Here is a 16,373-nt window from a genome sequence, read left to right on the forward strand (position 1 = left end):
TCCCCAGGTAGGGGATCGTGTCCGTCGCCCATTGGATGGGGAGTTTGGACTGCAAATAATCCCGTGTGGGTCGTGACAAGGACAGATCGAGGGCGAGAGACTTGTCAGTGTTCACCTTGAATCCCGCGACTCGGGCAAAGGCGTCTAGTTCTGCCATGCACGCCGGCAGCACGGACCTCGGCTCAGTGAGTGATATCAGCACATCGTCTACATATAAGCTAATAGTGTGGGTACACCCTCCGAATTTAATCCCCTGTACCTCCGGGTTTTGCCTCATTCTTTGAGCTAATGGTTCCATATAGAGGGCAAAAAGAAGGGGGGATAAAGGACATCCCTGTCTCGTGCCTCTCTCAATATGGAATCGAGAGGAAGTATAGCCATTCACTCTAACCGTTGGGGTGGGAAACTTATAGCAGTTGAATACGTACGTGCGAAACCGTTCCCCCATCCCGACTTATCCCAGCACCTGTTCCACATATGGCCAGTGTACTCGGTCAAATGCCTTTTCGGAATCAATGGCCAGCATCATGAACTCGCCTGGCACCCGAGTAGCTTTTTTGATAAGGTGCAAAACTCTTTTGGTGTTATCTGACGTTTGCCGTTCCGAGGATAAACCCAGCTTGATCTGGGTCAATGAGGCAAGTCATGTAGGGGCCAAGACGGGAAGCTAGGATCCCTGTGTATAATTTGAGGTCTGTGTTGAGGAGGGAGATTGGGCGAAAGGATCCACAACGGGATCTGTCCTTCCCAGGTTTGGGTATCACCGCTATAGAGGCTTCCAAAAGATCCCCGTGTATTGCCCCTTGGGTGGCAAAGGAATTAAACAGCCGGGTGAGAATCGGGGCAAGCACGGCACAATACGTCTTATAAAAAATCGCGGAAAAAACGTCTGGACCCGGGGCTTTCCCCAGATTGAGACGAGATATAGCTGCTATGACTTCCTCTTGCTGGATTTCCCTATCTAAATGGTCAGCTTGATCCGCAGTCAATGTAGGTAAAGTAACGGAATCAAGGAAGGCCACCCCTTCTGAACCATCCAGCGAGTCCCCTGCGTATAGAGTGGCATAGAAGTCACGAAATGTCTCCGCTATAGCCCTGTTCTCAGACACACAAGTGCCATCCAATCGGGTGATATTCTTGACCCCACGCTGCTGATGTACTTCCCGCAATGTGTGAGCAAGGAGACGTCCGCATTTATCCCCCCCTGTGTAGTATGCATGCTTCAGACGCAATGCCGCACATTACGCTCTGTCCTGATCCAGCGTTGCTTACTGGTGGCGCACGGCTTTAAGCTGTCGCCACACCCTCGGGGCTCCTGTTCTCTGGTGCATCTGCTCTAATTCCCGGGTCCGCTGCATGAGATCGTCCTGTTTACGTCCGCGCTCTCTGTTGTCCGCCACCGACAAAGCTATAAGTTCCCCTCAGATTACTGTCTTCATGGCCGCCCATTGTATTGCTAATGTGGTGTCGGTATTTGCGTTGTGTGAGGTGTATTCATCTATAGTGTGTCGTATGTGGTGGACAACATCTGGTCGATGTAGAAGAGTGTCTCTAAGTCGCCAAACCCTGGCTGGGCGCGATGTGGGCGGGAGGGCAAGAGTGGCCAGAACCGGCGCGTGGTCTGACAAAGCTGCCACTCCAATCTCCACTGTCCTCGTAAGTGTGCGTATAAAATCAGACGTTAAAAGATGATCCAGGCGAGCATATGTCTTGTGGGCGTTAGAGTAGAATGAGTATTCCCTAGCGTGAGGATGAAAGCTGCGCCATAGGTCACAAAGCCCCAGGTCCCGTATATGTGCAATCACTTCCGCTGATAATGCCCCTTTGTGGTGAGTGCGTTGACTAGACATGTCCTTATGATTGTCGAACACAAGATTCAAGTCGCCCCCTAGAATGATATTGCGGTCCGTCGTGGCAGTAGCCTCTACAAGAGCGGAGTGCAGAAATCGTTCCTGGTGTTCATTCGGGGCATATAGGGAACCAACCGTGAATGTCTGTCCCCCCAAGGTGTTGCGGAAGACTAGTAACCTTCCCCGGATCTCGGCCACTCTATGAAGGATTTCCCCCCGGAACCCCTGAGCCACCAATATCGCCACTCCCGCCGTCTTAGTAGAGGCAGAAGAGAATAACTGTGTTGGGAATTTCCGGGACTTAAGACGGTGGCAATCTCTCAGCAGTAAATAGGTTTCCTGTAAAAGACACAGGTCCGCCTGGGAATTTTCCAGACAGGACAGAACAGCCCTACGCTTCACGGGATTGTTAAGACCCCTCACATTAAGGGTGAGGACTTTAAGTGTGGTGACAGGCATATGTATGATCCCCTAATACATGCTGCAATAAGCGGCCGCGCCTCGTTTCCACTCCTGTCATCGCATCCAACAGTCGTCGGGGGTGTGTGCGGACACCATCAGACCTTTGAATTGTACTAAGAAGGTGAACGCGGAGCGTCGGAATCCCTCCCCAACAAACCCCAAATAACACCCTTTCAAAAACAATTCACAACCAATACAAAGAACTCTTAGTCCATCACTTGTCAGTGATCGGTAAGAAAGCATCTGGGTAAGATCTCCCACAGTGGAACAGAAGCCCCCCTCCCGCCAACGACCCATATTTAGGAGAACAGGCTGCAGTTATCAAGCAGATGTCTGTGTAGAGTCAGACCGGATCAGGACATGATAATCCTATGGAGGCGGCCTCCAGAGCAGATCTATGGCTCTCTGCAATGTCCGCCGCTGGGGGCTTCTTGGGGCGACGCCTGCAGCTCTGTTGGCGCCATTGAGCCCTAGATTTCTCAGGCCCCGCTTTAGGAGGCTCCCTGCCGGTCTTCTCATCCGGAGGATCAAGGCCCAGGATCGTGCAGGCTTTTGACAAGGAACGTAATTGGAACAGTTTATTGTCTTTACGGAACACCAGCCGGAAAGGATGGCCCCAGCTATAAGGGATGCCGTGTTGTTGAAGGTGCATAGTGACAGGTTTGAATGTTCGCCACTTTTGTGACGTGAGTGCAGATAAGTCCTGAAACAGAACCGGGGTCCGACCCTGAAACTGTTTGGGGTGCAGCTGGCGTGCTTTCTGGAGGATGGTTTCTTTAGTGCAATAGTCCTGGACATACACTAAGATGTCCGACGGGGAAGCTGTTGGCGCCCTCTGGGGTCCAACTCTATGAGTGCGATCTATTCGGATCTCAGTCTTAGACGGGTTGCCCAAAATGTGATTAAAGAGCTTCTGTGTGTAGGCAAAGAGTTCTTTCGATACTTCATCCGCTTTCACTCCTCTAATCCGAATATTATGGCCACGGGAGCGGTTTTCCATGTCCTCGAGGTGGGTTTGGAAGTCTACTTGTTGATCGTGGAGCCGGATGATCACTTGCTGTAGCTCCAAGATCTCTACGTCTCGTCCATCGCCCTTGCCCTCCAGATCTGCTACCCTCTCTCCAATAGAATCCACATCTCGACGAACCTCTTTTAGTTCCGAGGTGAATTCATGCTTGAATGTGCAAATGTCCTCCCTCAATGCGCCAAACATAGATTCAACGAATGCCCTGGTGACGGGCTCCGCTCCACCTCCCTCCGGCGCCGCTCCCCCCAAGGCACCAGCCTCCACACCGGAAGCCATCTGACCAGCCGGTCCTTGGGCAAACAACTCTTTAATCAACCTGCCTTGCCTCTTCTTAGTCGTGGGCATAGCCTGCTCCGTCCGGGTCTCAGGGAGCGCGCTGGGCCCAACACTGCCGCCCCCACTCCCCCGCAGGAGGCGCCACTCGGCCCAATCCACCGATCTGAGGTAGGACGTCGGTCTCCAGGAGCCAGGCGGACGACCCGACCCCCCCTCTAGTCCGGGTGGTGGTTCTGTGCATGCCCTATCCCTGCGGGCAGCAATGTCGCTGGGATAGGCGAAGGACCACGCTGCAACCGCACTAGCCTCCACCCGCCCCTTTCCTGTTGTGGGGCTCCAGTAACAGTTGTACCCTTGCTGGTCCCGCCGATGTTCGGTCCTTCCTTCTCTATTGGGCCTGCTACCAGACCGGATCACCCGCTGAGGTCAAGCCTCCGGCCCGCGGAGCCGTGGCGCCGGGACGACCCCTCCAATCTCACTGCCCCGCTCTAATGATGGCCCCGGGTCCGTCCCCTCCAGTCTCGATGGGGCCTTTCCCCACAAGCTCTCCACATTCAGGCTGGGGCCTCCTCAGGTGGCGTGCCCCCCACGTTCCCAGCGCTGTAGCATAGCTTCGGCTAACCGCCGCCGTCCTCCCACTGCTACCGCCTCAGATGCGGGAGAGACCTGCTCGCCGGTCCTCACTGGGGCTCCAATCGACCAATCTCCCCCCGGGAGGTCAGCGACACCGTTCTGTGGAGGTATCAATGTGTGTGGGGGGGGAAAGGGAAGAAGGGAGGCGCGGGACCCACTCACCGGCCCAGCCGCTGTCGACAGCGGCGTCCGTGCTCCACCGCCGCCGCCCTGCCAGACCTCGCACCACCACCTTCGACGCTCCGGAGGACCGCTACTTCTCCGCTTGCGCGTTGGGAGTATCTGGCTGACGCCTCTGTGCCGCTGTCTCTGCCCCTCTTCCGGCCGCTGCCTCCTCCTCTCCGGTCGGCGTTGCAAAGCCAGGGCCCCGCCTCTTAGCGGTCCCAAGCTCCGGCTGGCTGTCGGCCCCCTGCGCGGCCGAGCTCCGGCGACGCCTCTGCCTCCTTCTCCGCTGACCGTACTGGAGCCGGAACCGGCCACCAATCGCTCGCGACAATCACGGGGTCGCTCCGGCCCGTGGAATCTGCCCTGTGTGCGCCGATGAAGGTCCGCGGACCGTTGCTGTAGCGATCGTTGGCGGGAGCACTAGAGCAGTACGTCTGCTCACTCCGCCATCTTGACTGCGCCCCCCTAAAAACAAGGTTTAAAGGGAGTCGGAAGCTTATGCCCTTTGGTCTTTTGCCAAGTTCTATGGCTATATGCAGTGAAAAGTATTCCAGGTCGCTTCTGGCTAGTGCCTTTTTTATTTCTAACATATGTGGGCAGGCTAGCGTCTTAAGTTGTGTGAAATTCTGACTCGAAGATCTCATCAGAAAAATTGAAGAGCAAAGTTACTTCTGCCTTCGAGATGCAGGTCTTGGTCCTGCAAGGATGAGTGTCCCCTGAATGAAGGGCAGGGGTAGAGGCTTGTGTGCGAGTGAGTGGATAGAAGTAAGGTTGGCTTTGAGGTCATTTTGGTACTTCAGGCATACTAGACGCCCATGTAATATGAGTATTGTGTCTTCTATTGAATGAGTACAGCTTGTCAAAGCTGTTTGCATTTTATTGAACAGCCCGCTGCATTTTGGGACTTACAGTTTCGTTTTTGAGCTTTTAATGATGGGCTCATAGAGCGCAGCATACAAACTGCTAAAAAAGTAAAGGCAAGCTTCAGCTGTCACCCGTTACACGGGACCATACTCACTCTCTGGTGCAGTTACTGGACGCTAGAATCTGACCGTCCGTATTTGTTGTCAACAGTGCTTTGAATGGGCTGAAAAAAGGTAAGTGTATATGTTTATGAGTTAGTAGGAGCACAACCAAATGTAGGCCACCTCCACTGCAATTCTCTCACACTAACACCATGATTGCAATCAGTCACAGTCCGGCAATGCTGTCATGGGGCGAGGGTAGGCCCTAGATGATATTGCGTTGTGGTGGCGCACGCTGCAGCTTCGCTGACAGACAGAGACACACACATTACTAGCGGTATCAGCCGGAAGGTCACGAGCGTCACGAGGTATGCTCTTTGGCCACGCCTGGCCAGAGAGTGATAAAAAGTGTGGTGGTGTTTCCGGGAAGGGGGGTGCGCTGGAATAAACTAGACCGCTACATCCCATCCCAAATCATTTCTTTTTATCAGCAATATTTGAACAGATCAACATGCAAAATCAGCCAGTCTTTGATTTGGTCGAGGTTTAGGCGTGAGGTTATATTGATGTTGGTGACCACTCGGGCCCCTTGTTGTGCTGGCCATTTCTTCTCTGCCGGCTGTGGCCTGAGGGCTGTGTTCAGCAGCTGACGTCGATGGTATCTGCCTCCGGGAAACATCATCAGTGAAATTGGGTTCTACCTCACTATGTATGGTGTCTTCATTCGATGTCTGTTCGGAGTTTTGTCCTTCGACGTTTGCCACTGGTACTCTCTTAAACCATGAAATATTTCTGGTTACTACCTCTCCGTTTCGCTCGGCAGTAATGGCTGTCCCTCGGACTGCCCTCACGGTCCACAGCCCTGTCTCGTACAGAGTGCGGAACTTTCCTCTGCTCCTGCGATTTCTTATTAGGACAGCACATCCTGGTATCAGTGTTCGAGTTCATGCTCTTCTTCGATGACTCGCTTTTTCCCTAATCTTCTGGCTTGGGTGCTTGCGGGGTCATATGGCTCTGGTTCCCAGTTGTCGGCCATGGGCAGGTTGTCACGTTGAGGTCCTGCCAGCATCAGGGACCACGGGGATCTCTGTGTTGTGCAGTGAGGTATGCTGCGGTTTTCTCGTAAAAATTTCTGTAACTCGACTTCTGGATCTGTTTGTTCAGCGATCGCTATTCGTAGAATCTTGTTCACTGTCCGCATGAAGCGTTCCACTTCTCCATTGGCTTGTGGCCACTGTGGTGTGAAACGTGATGTTTTATTCCTAACCGGGTGAGGAAGTCTTTGAATTAATTTCCTTGGAACGGGGGACCGTTATCTGTTTTGATCACATGTGGTAATCTAAATAATGCGAATATTTTCTCCAACACCGGCTGTAGGTGGTTAAACGCGGTGGATGGCAGGACTTCAACGAAAGAATACTTTGTGTAGCTGTCAACTAAGACAGCTGTGACTCTCCCATCTGGGAAGCTCCCAAAATCAAGGCTCACCCATGACCAGGGTGACAGAGCGGAGTCTTCAGTTATTACTAGAGCTGGCGCTTCTGTGTTCCCGGTGAGTTGGCAGGCCCTGCAATTTCGCACAACAGTGTCTACTGCTTCCTCTAGCCCAGGGAACCACATTTTTTCTCTAATCCGGGATTTCATCCTTCCTGTGCCTTGATGACCTTCGTTTGCTAATACAGTTGCGCGCTCTTGGAGACTTTGAGGAATGACGATACGTGATCCCCTCAGTAGTACGCCACACTCAGCGATGCTGAATTTTTCTCGGATTCTCCATACTTTTCACAGCCGGGTCCTGTCAAGATTGTTCCAACCATGAATGTCCTGGAGAAAACCTTCTCAGGAGCCTTTCTGTATGGCGTCTGTCACTCTTTTGAGTACCATGTCAGTGTCCATGTGGGTCTTGATCTCGTCAATGGAGAGTGCTTGTGGGCATGACCATTGGGATATCATGTTGACGAATTTTTCCGTCCTCAGCTCTTGATCAGAGTTCACTTCTGCGGGGTGTGCTGGATGACGCGACAGGAAGTCAGCCGGGTTCTTCGCACCTGGTCTGTACACAAGTTCAAGTTGATAATGCTGAAGTTGAATCGCCCACCACTCGATTCTGGGTGGGGGATGAGGTGCAGTTCCCTTGAAGAGCGGGCGTAGCGGTTGATGGTCTGTTACTACCCTGAATGGATGACTGCTAACATACAAGTGAAAGTGATTACATGCCCACTTAATGGCAAGTGCTTCTCGTTTGATTTGAGAATAGCGAGTTTCGGTTGCAGTCAGTGCTTTGCTCGCAAATGCCAGCGGAACCCAGATGCCTGGCTCAGTCTCTTGAGTTAGTAGAGCTCCCAGCCCCACCGGACTTGCGTCCACTATTAGTTCCGTTGGCCGAGTCGTGTTGAAATATGCCATAGTTGTACTTTCCAGCAACGCCGATTTCACCTTGTGGAATGCTTCTTCTTCCTCCTGAGTCCATCGCCAGACAGACTCTTTTTTAGTCGGGTTTTGCAACTGCTCTGCAATAGTGGCAAGGTTTGGAATGAATCTCCCGCAGTATGTCACCATGCCCAAAAAGCTCCTGACTTCTGATGCAGTAGTGGGTGCAGGGGCGAGTTGAATCGCATGCGATTTTCTGGGGTCCACCTTCACCCCGTCCTGACTGAACACATATCCGAAAAACTCAATGGTTTTCTTGAAGAACTGGCATTTCTCTTTGTGGAGAGTCACTCCATGCTCTGCCAGACGCTTTAGGGTGGCTCTGAGTCGACGGTGATGGTCTTCAATTGTTGCCGAATGTATTAAGATGTCATCACTGACGTTAATGACCCCTTGAAGCCCTGACAGAATTTCTTTTACAGCATTCTGGAATATTTCTGCTGCTGAAGATATCCCGAAATGTAATCTTTTGTAGCGTCGAAGCCCTAGATGTTTTGAAAACGTGGTAATATACCTGCTTTGTTTAGCTAGTTTCAGCTGGTGGTAGTCAGCGTTTAAGTCTAGTTTTGAAAACCACTGAGACCCGTTGAGGTCAGCCAGAATGTCGTTGATTGTTGGCATCAGGTGCCTCTCTCTCCTAATCGCTTGATTGGGCATTCTCATATCAATGCAGATCCTGATCTTCCCTGGTTGCCTTGGCTTTTCGGCGATGACCATGGGAGATAGCCACGGGGTTGGACCTGTCACTTTTTCTATTACTCCCTGCGGCTCAAGCTTCAAAAGTTCTTGTTCCACTAGTGGCCTTAGATGAAACGGTATTCTTCGATGCCGTAAGGCGACGGTCTTCACAGCTGTGTCGATGTGTAGTTTTATTGGTGGCCTCTTCATACTCCCTAGGCCCTCAAATAGCTGTGGGAACAGCTCTAGGGTGTCCTCTGTTTGAAGTGACATTACTGCATTCGCAAATGTGACCAGACTCAGGTCTTCAGCTGTGTGACTCCCAACTAATATGCCTGCCTCCCTGTTGACTACGTGGAATGTCATAGTAACTTCATGGTTTTCTGACTTGACTTGTACAGACATTTTTCCTTTCAAAGGAAGCGGTGTCTGGCTTCCATATGTGAGGATTTTGTCTTTGGATGGCATGAGCGCTGGCTTTGGATTTAGTTTCTTGTAGTATTGACACCCCATGATGTTGTCCGACGCCCCAGTATCAATGAGGGCCATTACAGGCAACCCGGTGATCTTGATGGCACACGTCGGTTGTGGACGTCTTCTTCGCTTGAAGTCATTTACGAATGAGATGAGGTGGCATTTCTCTTCGTCATCTGAGGATGAGTCTTCCAGATATTGCCGATGGTGTGCCGCCGTCATTGGTGTCTTCGAGGTGGAAGGTTCTTCCAGTGTGAGGTGCCTCACTGTTCTGGATGGCGGCTTCTGCCCTGGGATTCCTCTGTTCCGCGTTCCTCCTCGGCATACACTTGCAAAATGGTTGGGAATGCCACATTTCGTACAGGTCTTGCCTCTTGCCGGGCAATTGTCTTGGGGGTGTTCTTCCTTCCCACAGTATCCGCACTGTGGCTGTAGTGAATTTCTATTAGCCCATCTTCTTCGCCCACTGCGATGGCGTCCACTTGCTCTGTTTTGACGGTCACCGCCTCTTCGGTTGTTGGATTGAGTGCAGCTTGCATGGCAGACGCCCGGACGTCTGATAGCTCATGCGATCGTGCTAGGATCAGTATGTCTTCAAGAGAGATGCGAGGCTGTCGAAGAATGAGGGCCCTATTGACAAAGTTTTTTGGTAGTAGTATTTCCCTTTCAGGAAAATGGAACCGCACAATCATTAGTTGTTACTTGACAATCTTTTGAGTGTGACAGTAATATGTCTCTATATTTTTATTTGTATCTTTATCGGGGTGCTATTCTGTTCTTTCTAGCACCTACTACCAAAAGGTGCCAAACGCCACAACCCGAGGGTTAGATAAGCAAAAATTATAGCAATTGAAAGAAATATGCAGCACACCCTTAAATTAATCAGGACAGTTTCAATTGAAGTATAGAGCAGTCCAATGGCTTATTTGATACCAAGCCAATAATCACACATTTGTTGGTGAACAATAATACATTTACAGATTCTTCAATACTACTCAAAAAAGCAGACACCACATCTCTGGCTTGTCTTCATAAATGTATTTCTTTTTATTTTTCTTTGATGGTACATCCAAAACTGAACTGCCAACACATGTTTTGTCACCCCTTAGACTTTGTCAAGGCTGTAATACAAGATATATACTTCATTTGTAGTTTTGCCAAATTAGAGAAATATATTCAAAGGGGAAGAGACTAAAAAACCATCTAACACATACCACCTAAACATAGTTAAATGTACTTTACATAGTACAATTCTTTTTTGTTTCATCGACCATTCCAAATCACATTTAAAAAAGGAAGAAAACAAATGTCCTCCAAGATCTTATAAATATTAAAGATATATGCATCCTCAAAATTTAAACAAACAAGGACATATTCATTTTTTGTCCCTACAAATTATAAAGATTAGAGAAAGAAACCAAAGAGTCCGACAATATTCAAGTGCGTAAAAAGATAAAAAGCCCGAAAGAAACACCACAAAAGAATACTAAAAGAATAAGTAGACACCCAAAGTTTGTCATGAAAAAGATATCCACTCAAAGGACACACTCTAAATTGACCTTATACTTTTCTAAACTTTAACCCGATGCCAAAAGTGCCCAAAATTCGCAGTGAATAGACAGTAGCTCACCTACCGAAAAAAAGGCGAACTGTTTTCTGACCAAACAATGCATCCCCTCGGGCAATTGTGAAAATTTGCTCACATTATCGCCAGAGTATTCCTCACAAATCTATATGATAAAAGGAGAGTCAAAAATCAGAGCGCAATTGAACCTAATATATCTTGCATGTTATTTTTATTGTCAAATAATAATATTATCTTCGATTAACTACAACCTCCTATGAGTTTTACCTATTCAGTTTTTGTTCAAAGTGAACATCCCAACCTCGTACCTAATTCCACTATTTATGTATATGTATGTCAAGGAGGGGGAACAACCTTTACAACGCAACTTTTACAACGCACTACCTTGACAACACATTTTTTACAACGCATAATCCATTACAACGCATGATATTACAACGCATGACACTACAACGCATTTTTAAAAACTACCTTTACAACGCATTCCATTACAACGCATACTACCATTACAACGCATACCATTACAACGCATAATATTACACTACACTATCCAACACTTACCCTACTGTTGCACCCCCTGGAGTTAGAATAGTAATTTTTACCCCCATACTATCCAACACTTACCCTACTGATGCACCCCCTGGAGTTAGAATAGTAATTTTTACCCCTATACTATCCAACACTTACCCTACTGATGCACCCCCTGGAGTTAGAATAGTAATTTTTACCCCTATACTATCCAACACTTACCCTACTGTTGCACCCCCTGGAGTTAGAATAGTAATTTTTACCCCTATACTATCCAACACTTACCCTACTGTTGCACCCCCTGGAGTTAGAATAGTAATTTTTACCCCTATACTATCCAACACTTACCCTACTGTTGCACCCCCTGGAGTTAGAATAGTCATTTTTACCCCTATTCTATCCAACACTTACCCTACTGTTGCACCCCCTGGAGTTAGAATAGTAATTTTTACCCCTATACTATCCAACACTTACCCTACTGTTGCACCCCCTGGAGTTTGAATAGTAATTTTTACCCCTATACTATCCAACTCTTACCCTACTGTTGCACCCCCTGGAGTTAGAATAGTAATTTTTACCCCTATACTATCCAACACTTACCCTACTGTTGCACCCCCTGGAGTTAGAATAGTAATTTTTACCCCTATACTATCCAACAATTACCCCACTGTTGCACCCCCTGGAGTTAGAATAGTAATTTTTACCCCTATACTATCCAACATTTACCCTACTGTTGCACCCCCTGGAGTTAGAAAAGTAACTTTTACCCCTATACTATCTAATACTTACCTTAAATGTAATTTAATATTATGCGTTGTAATGGTATGCGTTGTAAAGGTAGTATGCGTTGTAATGGAAATGCGTTGTAAAGGTATTTTTTAAAAATGCGTTGTAGTGTCATGCGTTGTAATGTCATGCGTTGTAATGGATTATGCGTTGTAAAAAATGCGTTGTAAGTGCATGCGTTGTAAAAGTGTGCGTTGTAACGTCATACATCCGTCAAGGAGACAAGAGACTTCAAAAAGCCTCCGTATAGTGATTTTAAACATAACGCGATACCAATTACATCCATATGGAAACACACCTTGGGCAACTCGCACATCTATTATAATTTCATAATCTCAAAGATTCTTTGTTGTAAATCAGGTCAGTAAACCCGTCGTACAGATCTTATCATTACCACTTGAGCATACCCTGCTATTAGCGGACAAATCTGACCTTGAAAATATATTTGAAGTATCAAGTTTGAGTTCCGACCAACAATTTAGTCAACCTTGATGAGTTTCAGTCTACAAAAAAAAAGGAAAAGTATACTGGGATATTTTCATTATGCTGAAAGAAGTTGGTATCCAAGGCCAAACGAGTAAACTCTAAAATGGCTTTAATCTGGTGTAGTCTCTTTGCGGTGTTGGACGCTGCTGCCAGTTCTTTGTGCCACTTTCCAGCTTTACCATGTGTCTCTGCCAATGTTCATTGTCCCTTTTATTGTTCTGGGACTTGCATTTGCTAGCGCTTGTTGGTTTACTCTGCCCAATGTTTATATAATGTTCATTGTCCCTTTTGCTGTTCTGGGACTTGCCTTTGCTAGTGTTTGTTGGTCTACTCTGCCCCAGTTGAAGTCTGTGCCGAACGGTGGCAGCCTCGTTAAAAACAGCAGGGCGCTGACATCGCGCTTGTTCTATTATGTTCGTGGAGCCGGAAGGAGCCGGGAGGCGGCAGGGTGCTAATGCGCGCACCGTTTTCACTGACGCGGGCTCGACAGGGCTTTGATCCAGGAGCTTTCAACGTGTCATAGGCTGAACGTGGAAGCGGGCGCTGGGGTCTCCACTTGCGATGACTCACCGGCAGGGCAGATGATCACAGGGCGCTACCGATTCTCACAATTGGCAGGAGTTCTTCGTCGTGTGCAGACGCATCGGCCACGCTGTACAGTGCTGGGACTTTCTTCCTTCCGGCAGACCGGCCTTGGTCATGGGCAGTTCCTGGTTTCGTGGGGACGTTGCTATTCCACCCTCATCGCCAGTGTCATGGGGCGCAGGTAGGTCCTAGATGATATTGCGTTGCTTCGCTGACAGACAGAGACACACACATTACTAGCGGTATCAGCCGGAAGGTCACGAGCCACCCCGGCCCCTTTATTTATGCTCTCTGGCCACGTCTGGCCAGAGAGTGATACAAAGTGTGGTGGTGTTTCCGGGAAGGGGGGTGCGCTGGAATAAACTAGACCGCTACAAATGCTAGCAAGACATCTGCAGTCTGTGAAATGGGACGAGTTCCCCCAGTCAGTCAAGCTTGGCCTTCATGTAGTTAAAGCACAAAGCCTTACACAATATGAAACTTCTGTGTGCGTTTTACAGGACATGATAAAAATGCCCTGATCGTTAATGCAATCAGAACGTCGCACAGAGGAGGTAATGTGGATTAAAAACAAAAATCAAAATATTTCTTCACATTTAAGAACAACCAATGCCAATGCTTGTAACAACAAACATTGGTGCAGTTGTCAAATCCCGAAATTACTACCCATTCTGTGTTTTGGAATTAAAGTGATTAGTCTCCACAGACAAATCCACAATTTTAGCCATAGTGCGTAGGCAATAAATAGTATTTCTGCATATTCGAGAAACCATAATTTATGCAGGGTTGTAGTTGGAACTACACTCCATCATACATTTGATGCTTTTAGGAAATATCGACCATTTAAAGTATTTAGGAAAATATAATAGATTTTGGGGATTTCTCCATGGTTCCTGGATTAGTTCTAAAAAATGCACAACTTCTCTGTTAAATTGGAACTTTATGTAGCACCTACTGTTGGTTTTAAAAGCAGTGTGCCTAGCACCCACAAAGATTTATATAAAATAATAATTAAATCTATCGAAATATATCAATGTTAATAACTGCACTTTCATGTTTCTTGTCGCTATGTATTTAATACTGCATGGATACCTGGAACTATTAGTAGAATGGGGCTGAGTGTCACAGAAGATGTCACATATGCTGCCCAGCAAGCGTAATTAAAAAATAAAATGATGTTTCTCTACTCCTGTGCAGATAGCAGAATTTTTAACTGAATTTTTCACTTTTTCTCGAAGGCAGGATAGCGAAGATGCATTCTGCGGGTAATATTCCAGCTACTGGTCTTGTTTAATTTCTGCCATCAACATCTAACAGGTGCTTAACTGACATTACAAAACTATTTAAGTATGGCCTATACCATGGCTGCTCTGTCTCACACAAGTGACCAACTCTGCCACTGTTCAAACATCCCTACCTATCTCACAAGCCACTAATTCTGCTCAATATTATCATCCGTTCAGAAGCATCAGTTGCCTCACAAGTGTCTTAAAAAGCCCCAGTCTTTCCTGTTTGGTCCAAAAACAAATCAGTTGGGCAACTCAGTGATTCTCTGTCAACAGATTATTCTTCCAAAACTACCAATTTTATGGCATGACACGAAGGCTAACATTATACAAATCTCCTTTATTGCGCTGCTCACAGTAGCAACAATGGAAGAGATCTAGAACTTCAAAAACATTCTAACATTGTACGAAGCCCCTCCACACGTAGTCGTCATCCTTCTTTGTTGCTGCTGCTCACAAGAAAAGTACACCTCTCATACTTTGTATGCCTGATTGAGTATTGGTTGATTGATTAATGATTAGATCCCCCCTCCCACCAAACCTATAACTGTATTTTTGTATATTACTAAAACTGTTTATTGTATATTTCTTAATTCTTCCCATATAAGGGGGAGGTCTCTCTTCCGTAACAACACGGTGTGTCTTGATTCTGGACCGAAAGCTTCCTGCCTCCATTTCCCGACCGTGGGTTAATGCCCATTCACGTATAATCGGAGCGGAGACTTCCTGTCTCCTCACTCCATATCTTTAAATACTTTGCATTGCCCTCTTAAATATATTTGTTTTAGCTTTGTTCCTTTAGAGTCAGTGCGAAAGCTTTCAGCCTCCACCCGACTCGTTTCTGTGCTTTTCTCAGCTTCCTAAGGTTGGGGAAAACACCCACTATATGGGATCGGCAATTTTCAAAGTCCGATCCTGTGCTAAACGGTGCCTGTACGACCAGCGCCGTCCCACTCCCATGGCAACCCCACGGCTAGAGAAGGAGCTCTAACAAGGACGTGCAGGGTTGCCATGACAGCTGGGAAACAGCGAGACACGCCCTTGAAAGTGATCAAGAGACCGGCTCACGGAGGGACTCACCTTTGTGTGCTTTAAAAAAGGAAATAAAACCTAACATTAACAGGCAGAATACCCGATTACTAAAGGTGACTCACCCTTCCATGTTAATGTGGCGAGTCACCCTTCTGCTATCAGCACCGGTTAACCCTCTATGACAGTGGTTGCCGGTTTAGCTGATAAAGTTGATTTTAAAAAAAGGGAGAAGGTCACACAGACCACCAAAATAGAAGGACACTAGTAGCAAGCCATTTAAGGAAATGCCCTTGGCAACTCCCAGCAGCCATTTTTATCAAACTGGGCTAATTCATTTCAGGAATTAGAGCTGCCATTTTATTAGACTGAGCAACTTAATTGGGTTTGACAGTTGGAACCTGGCTAGGAAAACTGCCTTCCATCACCAGTTCCCTGTTTTAGACTCTATATTGAATATTATGTCCACTGAACCCTCAACTAGCTCCATGGAGGATAGACTGGATGGTCTCATTAATAAGGCACTAGATAGGGTGATAGGGTCACTTGATGACACCATTATTAAGAAATAGGAGGTCATATCTAAAAAAGGTTGGCCAGTTACTGGACACCCCGAAGAGGCAGCGGAGTCGGATAAAACCCAAAGGAAGAGAGCTACAGCTGATAGCCTCCCTAAGTTATGTTATGTTATCCGACATTTATAACGCGCACGGATACTCAGGAGTGTCCTGGCGCGAAAGCCAGTGAAAAGGAGACATAGGGGCGTGAGCCGAGGCTGGATGTTAGTTAAAAAGCAAGGTTTTTAACTGCTTTTTAAACAGCCTAAGGTCATGGGTGTTTCGTAGCTAGTAAGGCAGGGCATTCCAGGCTTTAGCCGCCTTGAACGAGAGGGAGCTGCCTCCTGTTCTAAGAATGCGGTAGCGAGGAATAACAGCAAGGCATTGCCATGTGGAGCGTAGATGTCTGTAAGGCACATAGAAGTCAAAGCGTCTCCTGAGATACATGGGCCCTGATTTGTATAAGGCACGTGGGCGATGGTGACACGCTGACCCACCGGAAGCCAATGCAGGTCCCGGAGAAGTTGCTTTGTACTTGACCTACCAGAGATGTCCAGTAGCATTCTAGCTG

This window comes from Triturus cristatus, chromosome 2_2, assembly GCF_964204655.1.
Source record: "Triturus cristatus chromosome 2_2, aTriCri1.1, whole genome shotgun sequence".
Classification (NCBI taxonomy): Eukaryota; Metazoa; Chordata; class Amphibia; order Caudata; family Salamandridae; genus Triturus; species Triturus cristatus.